Raw genomic sequence first — 21,194 nt, 5'->3', positions numbered from 1 at the left:
GAGATTCTCCAAGCAAGAATACTGAAGTGGGTCACTGTGCCCTCCTTCAGGGGATCTTCCTGACCCAGAGATCAAAACTGTTTCTCTTACATCTCCTGCGTTGGCAGGGGGTGGATCTCTGTGGTAAGTAGATTTCCTGGGGTTATTTTTTACTTTTGTTTACTTATTTCTCCCTCCTATTTCTACAGTATCTCTCCCCCCCACCCCCCGCCACTCCTTAAAGTGCTGAAATAAAGAATAGGATAACAAGGGAAGGGAATCCACAATCAGGATCTTAGTGGGTAAAGCTGTGAGAGCAGAAGTGCACATAAAACTGGCTGGTTTTCCATTTTTCTGCTTGGAAGTAAAGTGTTTCTAATAGAAAGGGACAGACAAATGTTAATTTTTAAAATACTCCGTTTTAAGGGGTCATCTGAAGCTGCTTGTCAGTGAGACATGGCAGAACCTCTTTGAGTGAGCCCCAGTGGCAAAGCCATGGAATCCTTTTGTGTCCTTAGGAATATTCCCAAGGCAACACTTCTGGAGCTGAGAGCAGATAAATAAGCAAAGACGGCGAATGAGAATGCCAGACTGGTTGGCTGCAGCCCAGAGCTGTCAATCACCCCTTAATGTTTACAGGAGCAAAAAGTCAATGTGTAGTTGTTTTAATTTGACACACTCTTGGGTTGAGAGAGTGTAATTGCTGGAGGGTACAGTTAAGTGGCTGTGTGCCGTGTCAGTTTGTCTGGGTCTGACTCCCGTGCTGAGTGCTTTTCTGATGAGCAATAGATTGGGTTAAATACAGACATAATTGCTCGCTTCCGCATATTGGTCCGCCATGCCTTGTACTTCATTTCTCTCAGCACTTGCCTGAGGCTGTTGGGGTTTATGCTGCAAAGAGAGTCCGTATGTTCATTTTCATGAATCACTGTCGATTTTTGAAAAGCAGTTGTTACAGCGCTAAGTGGAGTGTAATAAATTGCACCCCCTCCAGACCCACTGGAGTAAATCAGAACTGCTTATATCCATCCAAGTGGTCTTTTGAGTATAAATGACTTTTTGTTTACTTATCAAACCAAATATTGTCTCCAGGAAATGGAGGCAAATGATTTGCTTATTTTTTAATCCTGTGTGGATTACATTTTGCTGTTGTTAAACCAGAAAGGAAGTTCCGTATATAGTTCATTAAGAAAGTCTCCCCAGGCAGTAAGTGAAATTATTCCAAAGTCATTTTCAAGACCAATTCTGGATGTTAACCTTGTTTCCAACCACTACTTAAAATGTGCCAGAAAGGCAGTGAGCTATGAAAAGAGTGTGGTTTCTTTCTTGCCCAAGAAGTTTCTAAGCAAAGAAACTAAATTTGGGAAAGTGTATTTGTCTCTTTGAATTCCTTGGCTCTGCCTCTTTATTCTTTTCTTCATTCCTTCCTTTCTTCTTTTCTTATGACTGCACCGGGTCTTTGTAGCTGCACATGGGTTTTCTGTAGTTTCGGAGAGTGGGGTATATATACCCTTGTTATGGAGCGTGGGCTTTAGGCACTGGGGCTTCAGTTGTTTGTGGCGCATGGGCATGGTTGCTCTGCAGCATGTGGGATCTTAGTTCCTGAACCAGGGATCGAACCTATGTCCCCTGCATTGGCAAGTGGATTCTTAACCACTGGACCACCGGGGAAGTCCTTGGCTCTGCTTCTTTATGAAGGAGGTGTGCTACATGGTACTTACATGTTCTGATAGCTGAGAGAAGATGGTGGACATGGCTGTATTCATTGCTTCTGCAACTTAAAGTGACCAGAGGTCTGAGAGTCTGTGCTTGGGAAGCAGATGTTACTGAGTTTGATCATGGTGGCTCTATTATTATGAAATCTGTTTCACATTTAGCACTGGTTGGAAGAACTATCTCAGGATTTTCTTTTCTTGTTTTTGGTTGGGCCGTTGTCTTCTTTGACTTACTTTTCCCATGGGGCTTGCCAGGCACATTAATAATGTCTTTCTCAGTGACTCACTAATAATCTTTTTATTTTTATTATACTTTTCCTTTATGCTAAACACAGATAACAAAACTTGTCACTTTAAACTCCAGAGAAGGCAATGGCACCCCACTCCAGTACTCTTGCCTAGAAAAGCCCATGGACGGAGGAGCCTGGTAGGCTGCAGTCCATGGGGTCGCTAAGTCGGACACGATTGAGCAAATTCACTTTCACTTTTCACTTTCATGCATTGGAGAAGGAAATGGCACCCCACTCCAGTACTCTTGCCTGGACAATCCCATGGACGGAGGAGCCTGGTAGGCTGCAGTCCATGGGGTCGCTAGGAGTTGGACACGACTGAGCGACTTCACTTTCACTTTTCACTTTCATGCATTGGAGAAGACAGTGGCAACCCACTCCAGTGTTCTTGCCTGGAGAATCCCAGGGACGGGGAGCCTGGTGGGCTGCCGTCCCTGGGGTCGCACAGAGTCCGACACAGCTGAAGCGACTTAGCAGCAGCAGCCACTTTTAAACATTTTAAAGTGTAGAATTCAGTGGCATTAGGGGCATTCACAATGTCATGCAGCCATCTCAGGTTAGAGTTGAAGACAATCACTGATCTGGGAGGTGCTAGGGTAGCGGGGTTGTCAACTCCAGGTGGCCCTTCTAACCCACACTGCCTTTCATTGGGTGAAAGCCACGGCATTCGAGGGCTACCTCCAGGGTCCCAGGGATACCCCATTCCTCTAAGAACTACATGACGCCTGAGTCCTGACCTCGCCTCTGCTCATCTTCTATTAACAGTTATATCTACTTTCTCGTAATACTTTTCTCTTTATATGCTTATTTTCTTGTCTTCATGGTTAGATTTTCTAAAGATTGGTTTGTTTTATTGGTCCTTTCATATCACCATCATATAAGTTTATTTGTTCATGTGTAGATTTTGATTGACATAACTTAATCTGTTCTTAAAGAGATTTTTAAAAATCTTTATTTCTGCATGTCTGTTTTATGACCCACAGAAAAAGTGGGTATTTGTGGTGATAGAGCCGGCTGGCTTAAGAGAAGTTACTCCCCTAAATAGTGTAATAAATACATAGGGTTCACACTCAGATCTTATCACTTCCTCCCACCCCCTTGTATTATGCTGCTTCGTGAGGTAGAAAGGGGTCGTCCCAGGTAAGACCCTGCTTGCCAATGCAGGAGCTGTAAGGAGCTTCTCCATCCCTTGGAGGAGGGCATGGCAACCCACTCCAGTATTCTTGCCTAGAGAATCCCATGGACAGAGGAGCCTGGCTGGCTGTAGTCCATAGGGTCACAAAGAGCTGGACACAACGGAAGCTGCTTAGCAAGCATGCACAGTGGAGTTTGAGCCTGTTGAAATTCTTAGAAAGGTTACAGTTGAAAGTGCTCCAGGCGGGACCAATTCCAGGAAAGAAACAGAATGATGTCGTTGGACTTTTGTCATTTCTCCTTCAGTATCCTCACGATAAGTACACGTACTTACATGGGACTTTTTCTTACTTCTGGTAGCCTACTCCACTCTTATCCATCCCTTTTTTGAAAAAAAAAAAAAAAATTGATAAATAACATGGTAAAATAGTATTGATTTTATGTCTTTTTTATGTCTTAGTGCTCCGGAATATTTGAATTTTAAAAGGACATCAGGGTTTCTTCAAGAAATGTATCTTTAACAGTAGAATTTCAGGTATTTTGGTCCTTGGGTGGCAGGCATATTTGAAGGACAGACTCTTGTCCCTTGATTTTTAAGTCACTCTTTTATACATAACCACCTCTTTTGTGTACAAGGAGCCAAGCCTGACTCCAGCATGTTGGTGATCGAAGTGCTTTAAATTTGGCTTTATCCCAAATACTATATTTGTGCCCCTATTATAATATCACACACTTCCATGTCATAAAATATTATTATTTTATGTTTCAAACATAGTATAGTATATTTTTTTCTAGTTGCTTACTTTGGAAGGTGCATGACTACTCATGAACAGGATAATTTAGTAAACTGTTTGCCTAAAGTACACACCCCAAAATGACTAACAACCTAAGGAATTGTCCTCACCTCTGATAAAGACCCTCTGTGTTTAACCAGTGAGGAATAATAATGACATCCACAGCACATTTTATCAGTGAATTAGATCTTTTGCAAAGTAGGATTTTCAAAAATCAAAATAGTTTAAATTGGTTTATATGAACAGTATAACTACACTACAGTTAATTTTTTTCTTTCATACTAGTTTGCCATCAGCCATTTATACTTCCATCAAGATTAAACCTGTTATACAGCTGTGTTTTGTACTGTGTTCGTCTAAAAAGTACTCAAGTCATAGATTTAAAAGAGTACTGAAAAACAACTTTGGAAAACAGCCCCTTTATAGACAGGCAGACTAGGCATTTTCATCTCTTGTAGCTGTGTTCTCCTTACCAGAGGATCTAGTCTGATAGAATACAGGCCACAACACAGAAAGGAGAAAGCAATTCCACCCACTTTCTTGTTGACATAGCCAGGGGGACAGTTACATTTCCACTAGGGCTAAAAATGTACTGTGCGGTCTTCATTGTAGGAAGAATTGAAGATGGGGCCTCACCATGTAATGGGCACGCGTCCAGGTCTGTGAGGTCATACTGGCAACTATTGAGATTTACACGAAAAAGCAGTGATTGACACTCTTCCAAGGACTGGATTCATAGACCGAGTCAGTCGAGACACCACGAAATTATAGTGTTAGGAAATGCGTTGTGAAAAGTTGGATAAATGATCTGATTTCCACCAAGTCTCCCAACACAGTCAGCCATTGACTGTGAGGCAGAGGTTGTCAAGTGCCGCCGGAAGCTCTCTTCTACAGCAGCATGAAGACAGAGAATCTGAGCCTCCTATTTAATGCCTGGATCCCAGGGACTGGGACGAGCTTAGTGTGTCATGTCCAGAGAAAACGTTAATGTCTCTCCTAGGTAAGAAAGGTCTTCACATCTTTCAGGAGTAATCACTTGATGCTGAGTTCTGGTTTATACTTGATTAATTTTGACTTTAAGTAGGCACTTAAACTTTTAGAGCTTAAAAGAAATGAAGATTTCAGGAGTTGTAAAACAAAAGAATTTTAGGTCTGAGAGAGCATTTTGAAGCCATTGAGCTCAACCCCCTCACTTTATAGATGTGGAAACTGAGGCCCCATGTGCGACTTGCCTAAGGGATGGTGTGGTCTAGAGACAAATTCTGTAAAATCCAGGAGTGTGTCACGGTACTTACTGCAAACTGTCCCCTAACACTCTGGTTTTAGATTTGAGTCTGAACTGGACTGTGTTAGCCTTGCTGATGGATAGGTTTGCCTGCTGGTGGCCCTGGTCAGGCCCCATGGCATTTCTGTTAGATGTATCAGGAGCCCTTGATACTGCTGACCGGGAAGTATGGGAGCTTGCTGGGTTGACTGGTTCATTTTTTATTGTCTCCATCATGCTTTCATGGAAAGTCACAGGCAGTGGAATTGGGTAATTACTTACCTCTCTGAAAGCTCACCTGCACGGATCAGCTGGGAAGCCCGCCCTCTTGTCTTGTGTCCATTTGTGCTTGGTGAGGCCTGTGGGATGGGTCCACCTTGATGCCCACCCCCCATTTCCTCCACCAGACGTGCACTTTGCAGAACACGTCATCATTATCGCAAATCACATGAAGGAAAGCATCACTTCTACATTAGGCGGGGATGCCTGTGCCCTTCTCCTCTCTCCTCAGGCCGATGTAACTGGAAAAAGTCAGACCCCTTTTTGTCGGACACAACTGAACTTTTTTGATATCACTTTTTTTTGCTACCTTGGTGTCTGGTTGCCCTCACATTCCCAGATCCCATGGTTCCATATCCGACTCTCCTGCCAGGGGCTCGGGACTCTGGGTAGGGGTCAGCGTCTCCTCCACAGCCCCCGGCAGCCTCCCTGCTCACCCCTCCTGTGTGCTCTGCTGTTTTGGGGCTCAGAAGGTTCTTCAACAGGGGGTCGCTTCTGAAGAGAATATAGGATTCTGCCCAGTGACACCCACTACACAGTCTTGAAACACCTGGAATCTGATAGACAGCAGATGGACACCTTTCTCCAGTCATTGAATTCACCAAGTCACATGTTGGATCCCTGCAGCCCCTTTTGGTGGAATGTAGATTTGAAAGATGTGGGCACCAGGATCCACTAGGCAGCTGCTTTTCTGGGTTCATTTGCAGAAGGCAGACGTTTTACTCAGGTGATGCCTGGGGTTCAAAGCTGTCTTTTTTAGCAAAATCTTGGCTTTCTGGAGGGGAGCTCGGGCAGCAGCTTTGTAAATGTGAAGAGGAGGGCTCATGGCTCTCTGGGTCACGTCAGCAGAGTGGGCTTTGTCAAAAATCAAACCAGCAGGCCTGTCAGACTGTGGCCTCATGGCGGACAGACCCAGGTTCAAGTCCTGAGTACAGAGTCTGGCCCTGACTCTCGGCTCTTGTGTGACCTTGGATGTTAATCACCCTTTCGAGCCTCAGTGTTTATAATCTGTCAAATGAGGACGTTAATACCCACCTCCCCAAAGGGCTTTTTTGAAGATGGTGAGTAAAGCTCAGTGCGGGCAACGTGATAGGGGCTCGATGAATGATGGCGATGATTACTAATAATTATGCTAATAAATAATGTGGGCTGAACCGCATCTCACCTAAGTCAGCACTTAGCAGCTCCTGCCTGGGGCTGGTAGTCCAGCCTTCCTCCGGAGTCCTGTTTCATCACCCCAGCATCCGCCAGCCTGCGCTCATTAGAGAGAGAAAGCAGTTCACTGCTACAGTGAAAGAGCAGAGAGCCATGCTCCCAGCAGTGGCCTCTGTTTTCTTTGATTTCCTTTTATCTTTGCTTTTTGTCTTTTCATATCACTTTTTATTACTATAAAAGCAATCTGTGTTTATTAAAGCAAATTAGAGCCTGTGGCAGCTGATGGTTTTTGCTTTTTCACAGAAGGTTCTAAGGACTTTTTAAATAAATGGATGACCTTAGTTTAGCATTATAAAAAATTTCTCCCTTAACTACCAAACTCATTCATTATTTGTATATTTTTCTTTTCTATCAGTTTTATCTGGTTCAGTGTTACAACTAGAATTATCTCCTAATGAAAATAATTAAAAGTTCATTTTATCCTCTTCTCCAACATGAACAATTCTGGAGCCTCAATGAAGCATTAGAAAACATGAGACTTACTGTTAGCCGAAAATAATCGTCTTGTAATGTCAGTTCTTTAAATACCAGTTATTTTCTGGTTAGCCACAGGACTCCATTCTAATTAAGTTCCTGGAGACCAAGTGAAGGGGAAGCTGATTATTAGCTTGAGATTCTCTTATGGGTAGATGCTTTGAAAGGCTGTGAGTTCATTATAGGGTGGGGACCCAGACCAATGTGGGTTCAGAACCTTACTCAGCAAGGATATGTTTTTTTTGTAAATTCTGGAAGCCTGACATAGGAAAAGTAAAATCGTCGGATTCTCCCACATAATAGTAGTACCTTTTGTATGCTGAGCAGTATAGGCAACACTTTAGAAATTTGCTCTGCCCCAAAAGGTGACATCTCTGCAGTGTCTAGAAGCCACCTCCTTGAAATGAGAATACCAACAGGAGCTGGGGCCTGAAGTCTGAGTTCACCTCTTGGGTGAATTAGTTTAGCCATTTGCCTTTCATCAAGAGCCCCAGGGAGTAAACTGAGAGAATAGAACTGTGTCTGGAGGGGGTTGGGGGGGTGTTGGGTGTCAGTCAGCCAAGGGGAGACCAGAGGGAAGAGGGTCAGGGAGCACCAGATACCTAGGAACAGAAAAAAAGTGCTCAGAGGTGAGGGAGGCACAGAGGATCAGGCAAAAACATAATTGAGAGAAAATTTTCCTTCTTCCTGATTTTGCTTCAGATGGTCCCTGCAGTACCTGTGAAGCACTTACTGATTAACTGCTCCTTATTATGGAAAGGGACGACAAGCAGAGAAAGGAATAGTGTCGATTGAATATATTTTAGTTTTAATTACTACAGCCTTTAATGTTAATGAATGTCCAGAATTGAGGGTCAGAATTACCCATAGGCACATCACTAGTAAGTGACCCAGCAGAACCTGGTCCCAAGTGTCTCTGATTACAGGTGTCCCTGTTTTTCTTAGGAGAACAGAGACTTGTTTTATTCATGGCTATAGCACAGGGCAGATGCTCAGTAAGTATTCCATGAACTAAGTAACTGGTTAGCACCACACTGCCTTCTTTAAGAGTGTTAGCTAGTTCTGGAGGTAGATGAAGACATAAAGAGGACCAGCAGTAGCCACTGTGTTCCTGAGTGCTCAGCTCCCCGAGAGGTCTCTTCCTATACCTTGAATATGAAATAAAGCATGTTCTGAAATTTATGCTTTAAAAATTATGGTGTAATCAAAAGGCTAGGCAGCACATAAACTTGACAGTTTGCATAATTTAAATAATGTTTCTGATCCCCAGGAAGCTTGCAGATAACTGTGGAAGGTATTTCCACATGTAAATTGGTCAGTTTTGTGATGAGCTGGTACCTTGAAGCTGGCACCTTGAAGCTGGTATATTGAGGTTGAAGGAGCTGAGGTTGCCATTTGTTATTTGATTGCTTTTTGCTCTAAGCTTTGAGGGCAGCCGATAATGCACTGAGTGCTGGACTTCCGCTCTTGTTTTCAAATTAAAGATTTAATTACAGTCTCCACTGAAGATGAACCAAGTGTGAAAATACCTGATCTACTGGAATGTGGGATCGAGGAGGAGTGTGTGGGTTGGAGTGAGTGCCCAGACACTTAAATACTTCAACAGTAGCATTAAGGGTGAAATCAATTATTTTGTGGCCAAATGCTGGCCTGTTGGTTAGTCAGAGTCAGTGAAATTTATATTCTTCTTTATCATTTTTTAAAGCTGAAAGGTTTTTTTTTTTTTTCTTAGTAGTTACTCTGATAGACTGCAGGCTTAAATCTCCAAGACTTTGAAGGTTTGAAAGATATAGATCTTTGAAATTTGTGGAGACTTGGCTTTGTAGATCAGTACATGGTCATTTTGTATTAATGTTGCAGGTATGCTTGGGAAGAATGTGGATTTGGCTTATTGTTGGGGCCAGAGTTCTGTATCAGTTTGTTGAATCAAGCTTTTTTATTGTGTTCTCACATCTTCAATCAGTCATCAATCACTCAACAATAATGAAAGCACTCTATGCAAAATCTATCCAATGGCACCTTATTCCGTATTTTTAAGGTAGTAGTTTTTATGAGCTTCTTTTGTTATGGAGGAAATAAGCTGTCTGTATATCTTTCAGTCTTCCAGCTTCTGTCGTTAGTGTCCAGAGTGGAATTACATCTGTCCAAGGACTGGGTTAAGGGTAGGTTCACAATGTCACATTAACTCACCATCACTGAGAAAGGATCTGTTTTGCATAAATGAACTTTCCAAACAACTGATAACTTCTCCTGTGATTGCCAAAGTTCTCTGCCTCTGCACCTTTGATGACAGGGACTTTTACAAAATAAATTTTCTTCTTTCTCACCTTTAGGATGCTGAATATTTCTTGGGGATTCAGGTTCATTGTCACAGAGATCTATTTTTGTTACTCCCAGCTCTCCTGGTTCCCCACCTGCTTTTGAGTTTTTCTCACATCTTCCTTGATGTGGGCTGGCACCTGTCACTTCTCTCTTGTCACTGTGGCTGCCTCCCCACAGTTCTTTCCATGCAGACTCATCTGTCATGCTGGCCGTGATGGTTGGGGTCTAGGAAACAGATTAGCTGACTTTGGCCAGCGAGGCTTTCATTCTTCAACACTGTTAAATACTGGCCGGGGGTAAGGCTTTTTACCTGGTGACTATCAAAGGGCTTCGACCACAAATACGATGTGGATCCTTCCCTGTTCTTTGGCGGAGTTAGGTCAGTGGTGGAAAATGATAGGAAGGTGAAAGTGATGGACACGAATGAGGTTCAGGCAAAACATGCTGGGTATTAGGGGAAGGAGTTGTTTCTGTGCAGAGAGATCGGGGAAGATTGGCTTTTGACCTGTGGAGACTGGGGAGGTGGTGGGGCCCACATGAGCTCAGTGTCGAGGTGGGACACCCAGGTCTGCAAGGATTGAGAGCAGGGCCGACTCTGAAACATGGCTTACCTGCAGGGAAAAGTGAGAAATCAGATTGCTCCCCAAATGCTAGGCCAATGAGTTTGGAGTTTTTCAGAAGCTTCCCAGTGTGTTTATTCAGGAAAAAACATCTGGTGAGAGACATGTTTCTGGAAGAATAACAAACTGGCCATCCCAGGTAGATTAAAATGAAGTAGAGAAGACTAGACAGGGCAAACAGACACCCGCAGGTGAGGGTGACTGGAAGGGAGGGAGATGGCAGGAGGGCTCCGTGCAGTTGTGGACGGGGGTGGTTCTGAGACAGGACCCGAGCTGCAAGTGATGTGGGCCAGCTCAGGACCCGAGAAAGGACAAGATGGTGGCTTCAGTTCTAAACAGGTGCGTTTACGTGGCAGGAAGCTAATCCAGGCAGAGATGTTCAGACAGTATTTTTAATACAGAAGTAATTCTGAGTGAGAAATATGGGCAAGAGACACGAAGTGTGAAGTCATTTGCAAGGAGATGATATTTAAAGCTTGTGTGGATAAGAGGACCAAGTGGAGAAGTTTGGAGAGTCTGTACGTAGGGTTGGGCTTGGAGAGGAGGATGCTCAGCGGGGAGGAAGCCTGGAGGAGAGCCGAGGGGGTGGAAGGAGAGGACATGTCAGCTGTCAGTGCTCCTGGACCAAGAGGGAAACCAGCCATTGGCTTTGGGGGACCAGTAGGCTATGGGGGACCTTGAGAAAGTGTTTCTGGGGATGAAGCAGCCACCAGTTTGCCAGGCATAACCCAGTGAGTAGTGGGCAGTGATGATAAAACAGAGACTGGGTGGTAGGTCAGGGTTGGGGAAGAGAGGAAGAAATGGAGTAAAGGACTGATATAAAAGGATAAAAAAAAATCCCACACTTTACACCCATTCAGATGACTATTATTTTAGAAAGAAAGAAAATACCGTGTTGTTGAAGACGTGGAGAATTGGAACCCTTGCATACATTGCTGGATGGTGCCCCTGCTGTGGATAGCTGTCTGGTGGGTCCTCAAAAACTTAAAAACAGAATTAACATGTGGTCCAGCCATTCCAGTTCTGGGTATATATACAAACAAAGTGGAAAGAGGGACTTGAGCAGATATTTGAACATCAGTTTCCCAGGTGGCACAATGATAAAAAAAATCCACCTGCCAATGCAGGAGACACGGGTTCCATCCCTGGGTTGGGAAGATTTCCTGGTAACCCACTCCAGTATTCTTTCCAGGAAAATCCCATGGACTAGAATAGTCAGATTTAGGGAGCTGGAAGGTTTCAGGTGATTACCCTGGACTGGGCAGGAGCATTGCGGAGCTCTTGTGTAATGGTTACAGGGTTTCAGTTCGGAAAGATGACAGAGTTCTGGAGGTGGCAGGGCGATGCTGGTTGTACAACAGTGTGAAAACAGTTAATACCCCTGAACTGTACACTTAAAAGTGGTTAAAATGGTTAAGTTTTATGGTTTGTGTATTTTACCGCAATAAAAATACTTTTCATAAACAGAAAACAAAATCCTGAAAGAAGACCAGTTTTTTGACCAGTGGGAGGGAGAATTAAATAAAAGTTGTCTTACGCTTTGATCAATACCTGCCGGCCTTTATTTCCTTCATTTGGTTCAGAGTTGAGCTTGGTTGACCAGGGCCATCAGGCCATAAGTGAAGCTTCTCCCCCCACAGAAATCGTGGGTTAGTCTGAGAAGTCCCTGAAAAAAAAGGCGATAGTTAAGTTTGGCTTCAGAAAGGATGTGGTTAGGGGGAAAAGGAAAATGTTTTCTTTGAAAGCAAAGTAAAATACTTGTCAAAATGTGAGTTCTTCTCTCCTAAAACAAAAATATCATAAAGCACCGGAGAAGGGAGGGCGCAGTCACATTCCCTGATGCATTGTATCACACAGATCAGACCTCTTGAGGGGTGAAGGGTCTAATTGACAGGCATTTTAAACAGAAAAGTGTTTCAAGAAGTACATATATGAACTTTTTTTAAGCAACTGCGGTCTTATGCAAAGTGTGTCAATACTCTTGAGGAGAAGCATAGCTTGTACTATTAATATTTTTTTTCTCTTCACCCTTAGCGCAAACCTTTCTGAAAGAGTGTTTTCTTCAGCCTGTAATTTGAACTACCTTATCCATCCATGGTGGCTGTGTTTTATTTAGGAGATAAAATAACCTGTGTGACTGAGTAGGCATGTGTCCTCCTGTCTGGAAATGCCTGGAATTTTCTATCCTGATTGATTTCATCTGGTGTATGTTCTGTTTAAAGTGTATCCTTATGTTTGCTTCCTCCTTCTGTGTCAGAGAAAAGTGTTAATAATTACTCATCTTAAATTTCCTATAATGCTAGTTAGAAAGAGGAAGGAAAAGTTGCCATAGTATTAATAGCCAATGCTGATGAAGTTTTGCATTTGTTTTTTCTTTTTTAAGAAGGTATTTACTGGACATAGTCTTCTATCCTGCTAATACTAGCCTGTCATTTGGAAAAGAGTATTTATTTTCAAATTATAAGCTGCAGAGTTCTACTTGAGAAATGGCTCATGAACTTTCTCCTCTATTCATTTAATCGCAAAGTATCCAGATATTTTTAAATGAAAGTGTTCCTAAAAGCCATACAACCAAAGCTTGCATGTTTTGTAACAACATGCTTTATCCAAGACCATGTGATCCTATGGGGAAAGGCTGACCCCAGGCTGGTGGATTAGCCGGAAACCCATCTCATCTCCTGCCTGGCTCTCCTGGCAGTGGTGTTGACTCCAAAACTTCATCCTGTTTCTTAGTCTTAACAGGAGTTCCATGAAGGTTGAGTTTTCCATCATCTATTACTTTTTAAGGCTGAAACACCTGAGATTCTTTCTTGTCAGTGTGAAGGAAGCTCTCAGCAAAGCTACTTTAAAAATGTCTCTTGTGGCAAAATATCTGGACAGAGCTGACTTCATTTCTAGGCTGGCAAACGCGGCAGCCTGCTTTGTGGGTTTGATGCCTTTTGTATTAGAGTAAACAGCTTTCCCAGAATGAAATGGGAAATCTCCTCCAGAGATGACTTGTGGAGGCTTTTTTAGTCTGGTCTGCCTTGGTTCCTGAGAAGATCACATACATATTTAAACTGTTTTCGAATGCAGTTGCTCGAATGAACACCCAGTCGTGGCCCCCGTCTTCTGTGGACTAGGCATTTCTGAGTCCCCGAGGATCAGGTCCTGGCTTACCTAGAGCCAGGCTCTTGGCTGAGATCACGCCTCAGGGTGTCTGATGCGGCTTTTCTCTACCTTGGTGCCCAGAGTCTTTCCAGCAAATACAGACAGAATTAAAGCCTTTGTCCTGTAAAATCTTCAAAACTGTTCTTAGACTTGAGGCCCTCCCTGCCAGTGTGTGGGTTAGCACTGTTTGATGGTGGCAGCATGCCTTGTGAAGACCGAATTCCATGTCTTTCTCGCTCACTCATCCATTGTTACACACCTCCTGGGTGCACTGCAGTGCTAAGCAGTGCACCGTACTTGTTCTTGGCTGAATTTCAGTGTAGCAGGTTTCAGGGTTTTGCCTCGTAGACTTTTTTCTTGCCTTGAGGTGGTGCCCCTGGCTCTTGCCCCTGCTCTTGGTTCGGTCAGGTCTCCTTCCCTGTTGGCCCAGCCTCAGGAAATGTGTACCTGAAGTCCCCGGAAAACGCAAAATAACAGGCTCAGGTTTCAGTTGGAATTCATCTCGCTTTCAGCCTTATGGTGTGTAAAGAAGGATGAATGAAATAAGTATTTCGTTTTATTTAATAAAGTAAAAGTCATCCTTCTCTGAACATTGAAACTGCAGCTTGTCTGAAAACATTTAGGAAGGTTTGAGTTATGTTAACACTATTTCTTTTTTTTTTTTTTCTTTCCCAACCGGTGTTTAATAAAAACCTTACTAATTTCCTGGTCCTGTCTTGGGCAGTGGAGGATGGAGACTGAATCACACTCCTTCTTTAGGGAAGTGCACAGACTCGTGCCAGGGCAAGGAGCCTTCACATTTACAAATGATTTTGTCATTTATCATCTCTTTGACCCTCAAAGCAACTTTCTGAGATACCCTGTTACCCTCTTTTTACAATGAAAACTTGAGGCTCAGCGGTGTTTACTAAGGTGCCATGTCTGATGGCAGAGCTCGTGGTCTTTCCACGCTGGTTCTCAGGGGCCACCGTTGGGAGCTGGGCTGAGCCCAGCCTAACAGATCCTCTGGAATGAATAGGACTGGGCCAGGAGCAGGACCCCCTCAGCCCTCCTGCCCTTTCAGTGCACTTCTGTGCCAGGGAAATAGTCTGCTTCCTCAGAGAGGAGAAGCTGGACCGGAACTGACAAGCTCTCAAGGAAGACTGAGCAGGGCGGGTGGGTGTAGATGGGTCAGCCGAGGGGAGGGTAAGGGCGGAGCAGTGATAGCAGGAATAGGGCTTAATTTGGACTGCGGCCAGTGCTGCGGTGCTGCCGTCTGCGGGCTACACGTGTGGATGACTGAATGGTACAGCTGTGGACGTGGTGACGTGGGCCTCATGGAGCCCCAGCTTTGTTTGGTGTAGAACCATCCTAAGTGCTCTACTCTGTCCCCATTTTACAGATGAGGAGATAAGAGGTACAGAGAGGGTAAGGCGCTTGGCCCAGGTCCTCAGTTAGTGATGGTCCTTCTCCCAAGCCAGCACACGAGCCCCGGCCCGGCTGTATTGCCTTGTGGCTGAGGGTAAGCTTTTGGTCCCTGGCAAGCCTCGTCCAGTCAGGGCTCCAGGTTCCCAGCAGTTGTCGATGAGGGGCAGTGAGAACTCTACTTCTTCTGGGGGACTGGTGCCTGTGCCTAGTACCTCCCAGGGTTTTCATCTTTTAGGACAAATGTAAATTCAGAAAGAAGACTCTTCCTGTTTCAAATACTGCTGTCTGAAGGAATGGTTCTCTTGATCGTTGAATAACAACACTGTTTTGGTATGGTTTATAAAGCATGTCCACAGGCATTCTGCTGCTTGATTTTAACTTGACACCAGCTGTCTTCTCACCCCTGCTCAAAGACTGAAAAAGGCAGAACTTACATCATGAGGGACCTGTTGGACAAAGGAGGACCAGGCTGTGTGCCTCCTGGATTTGACTCTGGCTTTCGTGTAGGCCCCAAATGAAGTAGCTGTGTATCACTGGTTCTTGGCTCTCTCAAGGGACATGAAGTGGGGCCCGGAGGGAATAGTCCTTGTACTAAATCCTGATTGGATTGTGGCTCCTTCAAGAGCAAGAGTCATCTCGTGTGAAGAGACTGAGACTGCACACAAAGGAAGTAAGGAAACTCCTGTGTGCTCAGTCGTTATCACAGTGACCTGTCATTAGCCTCATCTTAGAGATGGGGAAACTGATGTTGAAGTCCATCGTCCCAAGTAGTTTATTATTTCAGTGATGAGGAAAATAGAGCAGAATTAGCCTGTGTGAGATTTACCTCAGAATGTTGGCATGAAGGGCAAGAAGAAGCCACACTATGTTTAGGTTTTGAAACCGAGTGTATTTTGGTTGAAACACAGTGAATTAGAGCATTTTTGAATCTTTGGACTGTTTGCATCACCCAGTTACTGCCTCCCTGGATGAGACACGTCCGCTGCCCTAGCCATAATGACTTAACCTCTCACAGGAACAAATGTCAGTGAGAGAAGAGTCTCCACGATTCACGGTGCCACTTTGGGGGTGAGGGAACAGCCAGGAGCGTCACTACAGCCATGGGCAAGAGGTTTCTGGGGAGGTGACGATTGAAGAGGTACTTAGAGGCTGAGTCCCTCTCAGGCAGGGCCACTGGCACAGACATGTCACTTGTTTACGGGCTTGCTTTGAGACTCAAGTAGGTTTGGTGACCCCTCTGTGAAATAAACTGGGGAGTGTGGGTCCTGGCAGCTGCCACATTGGTCCAGGGGGATCTGGCAAAGGTGGGAAGCAGTCGGGGCAGGGGACGAAGGCCTGGACCAGAGATGGTTCTGCCTGGTCCCAGGTGAGCTGGATGGCTGAACCACATCCCTTCTCTTTTCCTTTTGTTTGTCTGTAAAGTGAAGTCGCTCGTCCGTGTCCGACTCTTCACAACCCCATGGACTGTAGCCTACCAGGCTCCTCCATCCATGGGATTTTCCAGGCAAGAGTACTGGAGTGGGCTGCCATTTCCTTCTCCAGGAGATCTTCCCGACCCAGGGATCGAACCCAGGTCTCCCACATTGTAGGCAGACGCTTTACCGTCTGAGCCACCAGGGAAGTCAACAAGGTAGCATACAAAAAAGGAAAAGGTAGCATACAAAAAGAGAACGGAGAAGGGATGTGGTTCAGCCATCCAGCTCACCTGGGACCAGGCAGAACCATCTCTGGTCCAGGCCTTCGTCCCCTGCCCCCACTGCTGCGCTCCTTTGCCAGATCCCCCTGGACCAGAGATGCGGGAGACCAGAGTTCGATTCCTGGGTTGGGAAGATTGCCTGGAGAAGGGAAAGGCTACCCACTCCAGTATTCTGGCCTGGAGAATTCCATGGACTGTATAGTCCATGGGGTTGCAGAGTCGGACACGACTGAGCGACTTTCACTTACAGACAGAATCAGAGCATTTCAACTGAACTCTGCAGCTGGTAAGGGGGCTGTGTTGATAATGGTTAAATATGTGCTTTCTGTTATCAGTTCCCTTATTTGTAAAGATGGCTTTCTCAGGAGCTTGCCAGGGCAGTGGTAGCAGGACCCAGGAGAAGCAGCGGCCATGCACCTTGTTCACTCACCAGAGCTTCCTTTATGATGCTTGACTTCTCTCTGCAGTGTGCACAGTGGCCAGCTGGCCCCTCTCAACACTGAGCTAGATTTTAACTGACAATTACGATGATGTTTTCAGGGAAAGGGTCATCCTAAAAACACCCTCTCTATAGCCACTCACTATTCTTTTTGATTACACACAATTGGGGAAAAAAAAAACCGACGTTTGTTTCTACGATTATGATTTTTTTTAGTAAGTTTATAGTAAATGGGGGAGATTAATAAAGGGCTATTTTATTCTCAGCTTGTGGTTTCTAATTACATCAGTTACAGCTTAGCCTTCCTCTTCACTAGTGTGCAGGCATGGACTGGAAAAGAATGAGCTAATCCTTGATAGATCAGGTGGAATAAAGATCTCTATTCATATCTTTACCTTTTATCCCTTGTTCTGAGTGCCAAGAATTAATGCTGTTTGAAAGTACAAGCTGAACCTGCCAAGCTTCGGACAGCTAAGATAATCCTAATTATTTTAAATGTTAGTGAGAAGGGCAGCAGTTCTACTCTGGAATAGAGTCCTCTTGTGAAACATGAAATGTCTGCTAAGTGGTATTGATTGGACATGATTTTATTTCCAAACACCATGGTTATCATGAAGTGGAAGAATTCGTTGGTGAAGACATTTTCATCAGCTTTCCATCAGCCTCTTAGGCCTGCAAACTTGAGGAAACCAAAGAGGCCAGCACTTCAGTTTTTTTTCTGTCAGCATCTAGGTGAAGAGTTGCTAACAGTTGAAGAATGCCACTTGCATTTTTATTTTTAAAATGGTTTGTTACTGGGAGTTTACTAGTATTTAGCATATAGAGAACAATTTTTTTTTTCTCAAGCATTAATATCCTTGTTTTTCACCTCACTGGAAGAGAATTATTCATTCCAGTCCACTGACTCCCAACAGATCATTCAAGTTAAAAGTCAAGGGTCTTTGCAATGTCAAAAGATTTAGCAGTTAGACTCGGTTTTGTTGTAGAGAGGTGGGTTTGGGGGGATTCTATAATATGTTCCAAGAAGAATATCTGTGATTAGATGACATCACGGAAATCATCTGTTTTTTTCCCCTCAGCATTGATGCGAGTGATTATGTGTAAGGTTTGTTCTGAAGTAATAAAGACCGTTTAGCTTCTGTAGAGGAATAGGCTACTTGAGAGAAAACAGATACTAGGCTTGCTAGTTCAAACCAGGGTCAGCCTCAGAGGTTTATCCACCTTTCATTGTAACATGAAAAAAAGATCAGATGGGCACTTTGCCCGTTTCCTTTCTTTTCAGTCTCTACTTCAGCCTCCAGAAGTCCTTTCTTCCATTTCTGTAAATGCTGGGAGCCCACTGATGATTACAGAGTAGCACAATCCTGATTTGTCTATTGCTTGAGAGAGCTTCCTGCTCCCATCCCCACCCCCACCACCAGAGCAAAGCACTCCCATCTTCACTCATGCAAATAGTGGTGTGTTGAGCATCTCTGGCAAATTATTCTTTCTTTGGGTTTATTCCCCAGAGTGGAATTACCAGGTCAGAGGGTATGAACAGGTTTACGGTTCTTATTACATGTCACTAGATTGCTGTCCAGAAAGATTGAACCAATTTCTAGTGCTACCAACCGCGTATCTTTCCCCACAGTCACATGGACGCTAGGCATTAGCATTTTTACAAAATAATATAGAGGAACCTTTTAAATTGAAATTAGCCGCCTTTAGGGCTCATTAGAATCAACACACAAAAAAGGAGAATTTTGGCTTTTTAATTGGTATAAAATGATTTAAAATGATCAATTGTTATTTGCCCTAGTGAAGTTTAATGAAGCGGCATTTAAATGAAGAGGGTACCTGAGGGACTATATTTAAGGGTGATAGTAAAATAAATTTTGGACATTAGTCACTAAGGTAAATACTTAATACATCTTTGATCCACATGGAACTACTTTTACGAGGTGCTATACAAAATGAGTTAAACAAAATGAGATACTGTCCTTAACTTCAACATTGAAAGACAGTGCTAAGCCTTTCAACAAGAGTAAAATGAACATGGATTTAAAGTTTGAGAGGAGAAAAGCTTTAAAAATATAGACATTTCCCTGAACAGGTTGAGTTCATTTATTTGCATCTTCTCTGGAGTGCAGTCATGCATTAAGTGGGCTTGGAGCCTCCCTGGTCTATACAGGTGACACATTCTGCACATGTTCACAGCCCCAGGTCAGAGGAATACTTTCCAAGAAAATATCCACAAGGCAAATGAGAGTGAAAGGGGGCTATCCCCAGATCCCTTTCTTTTGCAGAATTCCCGCCCTTCCCTTTTCCAGTCCCAGGTCAGCTGAATGGGGGCGTCAGGGTGTGGGGAGCATCCCTAGCTGAGCTGTTGTTACCTGTAGGGGAAGGCAATCTCAGGGCTCAGAACTTGTCTGGAGAACGCTCACCTGTTCCTTTATAGCCTCTGAATCAAGTTGACAAGGGTCAGTTATTTTGCCTCCTCAAATTCACACAGACATGAAGAAGTTTCAGTGGCCACTGACTGACTATGGCACCCAAGGGTGGGCTAGTGCATGGGTGAGAACAAGCCAGAAGGTGGGGCTGACCAGGGTTGCACTGCCCATGGCAGCTTCCACAGGGTCCCCTTTGTAAAATGGCAGACTAATTCTCTCAGTGGATGGTTTAAGGGTTAAATTTACATACTCATTGAAGTAGGTGACACACAAGAAGTAATCAGAAAACATTCATTCCCTTCCCCATCTCATATACAGAGGACCTTCCGTTACTGGCTTGAGGTGAGGATGGGGGTAGGCAGGTTAACTCACAGACCCTGCTTGGCCCTTAGCTGGCTCTCCAGGGCTGGCTGTAGTGACAGGGTGTCAGAGCAAAGTCTGCTGTCTGTAGATACAGCATCCTTGGACATGTAACACAATTCAGAGATCATCTTGGATTTGCATGGAAATTTAAATCCATATAACAGTTCAAATTTAGTAAGAAGCCTTTATGAATAGCAAAACAAGAAAAGAAAGGAAAGCTTCAGGTTTCCTAAGTTCCAAGTTCTTTTCCTTGCTATTATATATTTATATATGCATGTGGACACTTTTGTGGACATCTGTAAAGTACTCCTTAACAATCAGTGCTTTCTTAAAAAAAAAACAAAACAATTTACAGATTAGTACCCTTGCTTTTTATTTAACTTACTAAATCTAAACAAATACTCATTATCAAAAGTAAATGGCTTGTCAGGAAGTTACCTACTTTGTTTTTCAAATTTATTAACTCACTTAAGTTTTCAGATCATTCCTTTTGTAACTGGATATTGACGTAGCTATTCCAACCATCCATCTGTCTGTCTGTCCATATGTCACATTAGAAGAATGGGACTTTCTGAAATAATTTGGTCCAGTGGAGTGGTTAAAGATCTGCTTCTTAAATCCCAGCTCTGTTCTTTTATTTCTGTGTGGTTCCACTAGCTGCAGCAAACCTTCTCCAAACCCATAACAAGCATAAATAGTGTTCTCTTGTAAAAAGGTCTCTTTTCAGTATGGTAATATACCTTATTAAATTCCAAACATAATAAGTATTGATGGCAAACACATCAGGACCCAGTACAGCTTCTACTATGATTTAGTTCTCTACAAATGACTTCAGCACTCAGCTCCCAATGCATTTTGCTAATTACATCATAGATTTCCCTATTGATGAACACAAGCTGAATTAACACAGGAGCACTAATGTACCCTTTCACCATTATTGTTGTACAAGAAGCCGTGGCAGATGCTGGCAGTTAGTTACACAAACATTAGTATTAACGATTGGCCATTTGGAATTGGTGACAAACTACTGCCCGGCAGAATCCTGAGGCTGAAACCAATCAGGAAGTTAATGAGGAGAGAAATTACCACTGCAGCTTCCCCTTAATTACATTCACACTAGGCAGGAAGGGAGTTCTGGGGGTGGATCTAAGCTCAGATAAGGTTAAGAAGGTCAGAGACCCTTTTGCTTAAATTTTGTATCTACTGTGACTTGTAAGGTTGCAAAAATTGTTCAACACATTATTACTTTTGCATCCTTCATATTTAATGTCGGTTTCCTTGTGGGGCTTTATGTTTATAGGTTTGCTGTTAAAATCTTTACCTGACTACTGTTTTAGTGTTGTATAATTCAATTTCTTTTACTTTTTATGTATTTAAAAAAGTTTCCTTCGCATTTACTGTTATTTATTTTTTTAAAGTTATGTATACTGACCCTCCCCCGAGTGCTTATTTCCCCCCACCCAAGAGAAATAATAGGAAAGTTCTCATAAGCTGTCTCTTTCACTTGCTTTACATTGAGAAACTAGGGTTACCTGTCAAATGGTGGAATACATGGGTGGGGTCTTGCTTGGGGAGATTTGTCAAGTGGATCATTTGACAAGGCTCCAGTTCTATTAGCATCCTT

The 21,194-nt window shown here is 43.6% G+C and overlaps 1 protein-coding gene across 1 annotated transcript in view; it reads left to right on the top strand.

The window, feature by feature from the left end:
• LOC147366975 (doublesex and mab-3 related transcription factor 1) overlaps window positions 1-21,194 on the top strand; it is a 57,932-nt gene that overhangs the window by 36,272 nt on the left and 466 nt on the right. The window lies entirely within an intron of this gene.

Source organism: Bos grunniens, chromosome 8 (genome assembly GCF_055505025.1).
Source record: "Bos grunniens cultivar Pamir isolate PY7600 chromosome 8, Bosgru_T2T1.0, whole genome shotgun sequence".
Classification (NCBI taxonomy): domain Eukaryota; kingdom Metazoa; phylum Chordata; class Mammalia; order Artiodactyla; family Bovidae; genus Bos; species Bos grunniens.
The sequence above is the reverse complement of the archived record's forward strand: the minus strand, read 5'-3'. Positions and strand labels throughout refer to the sequence as shown.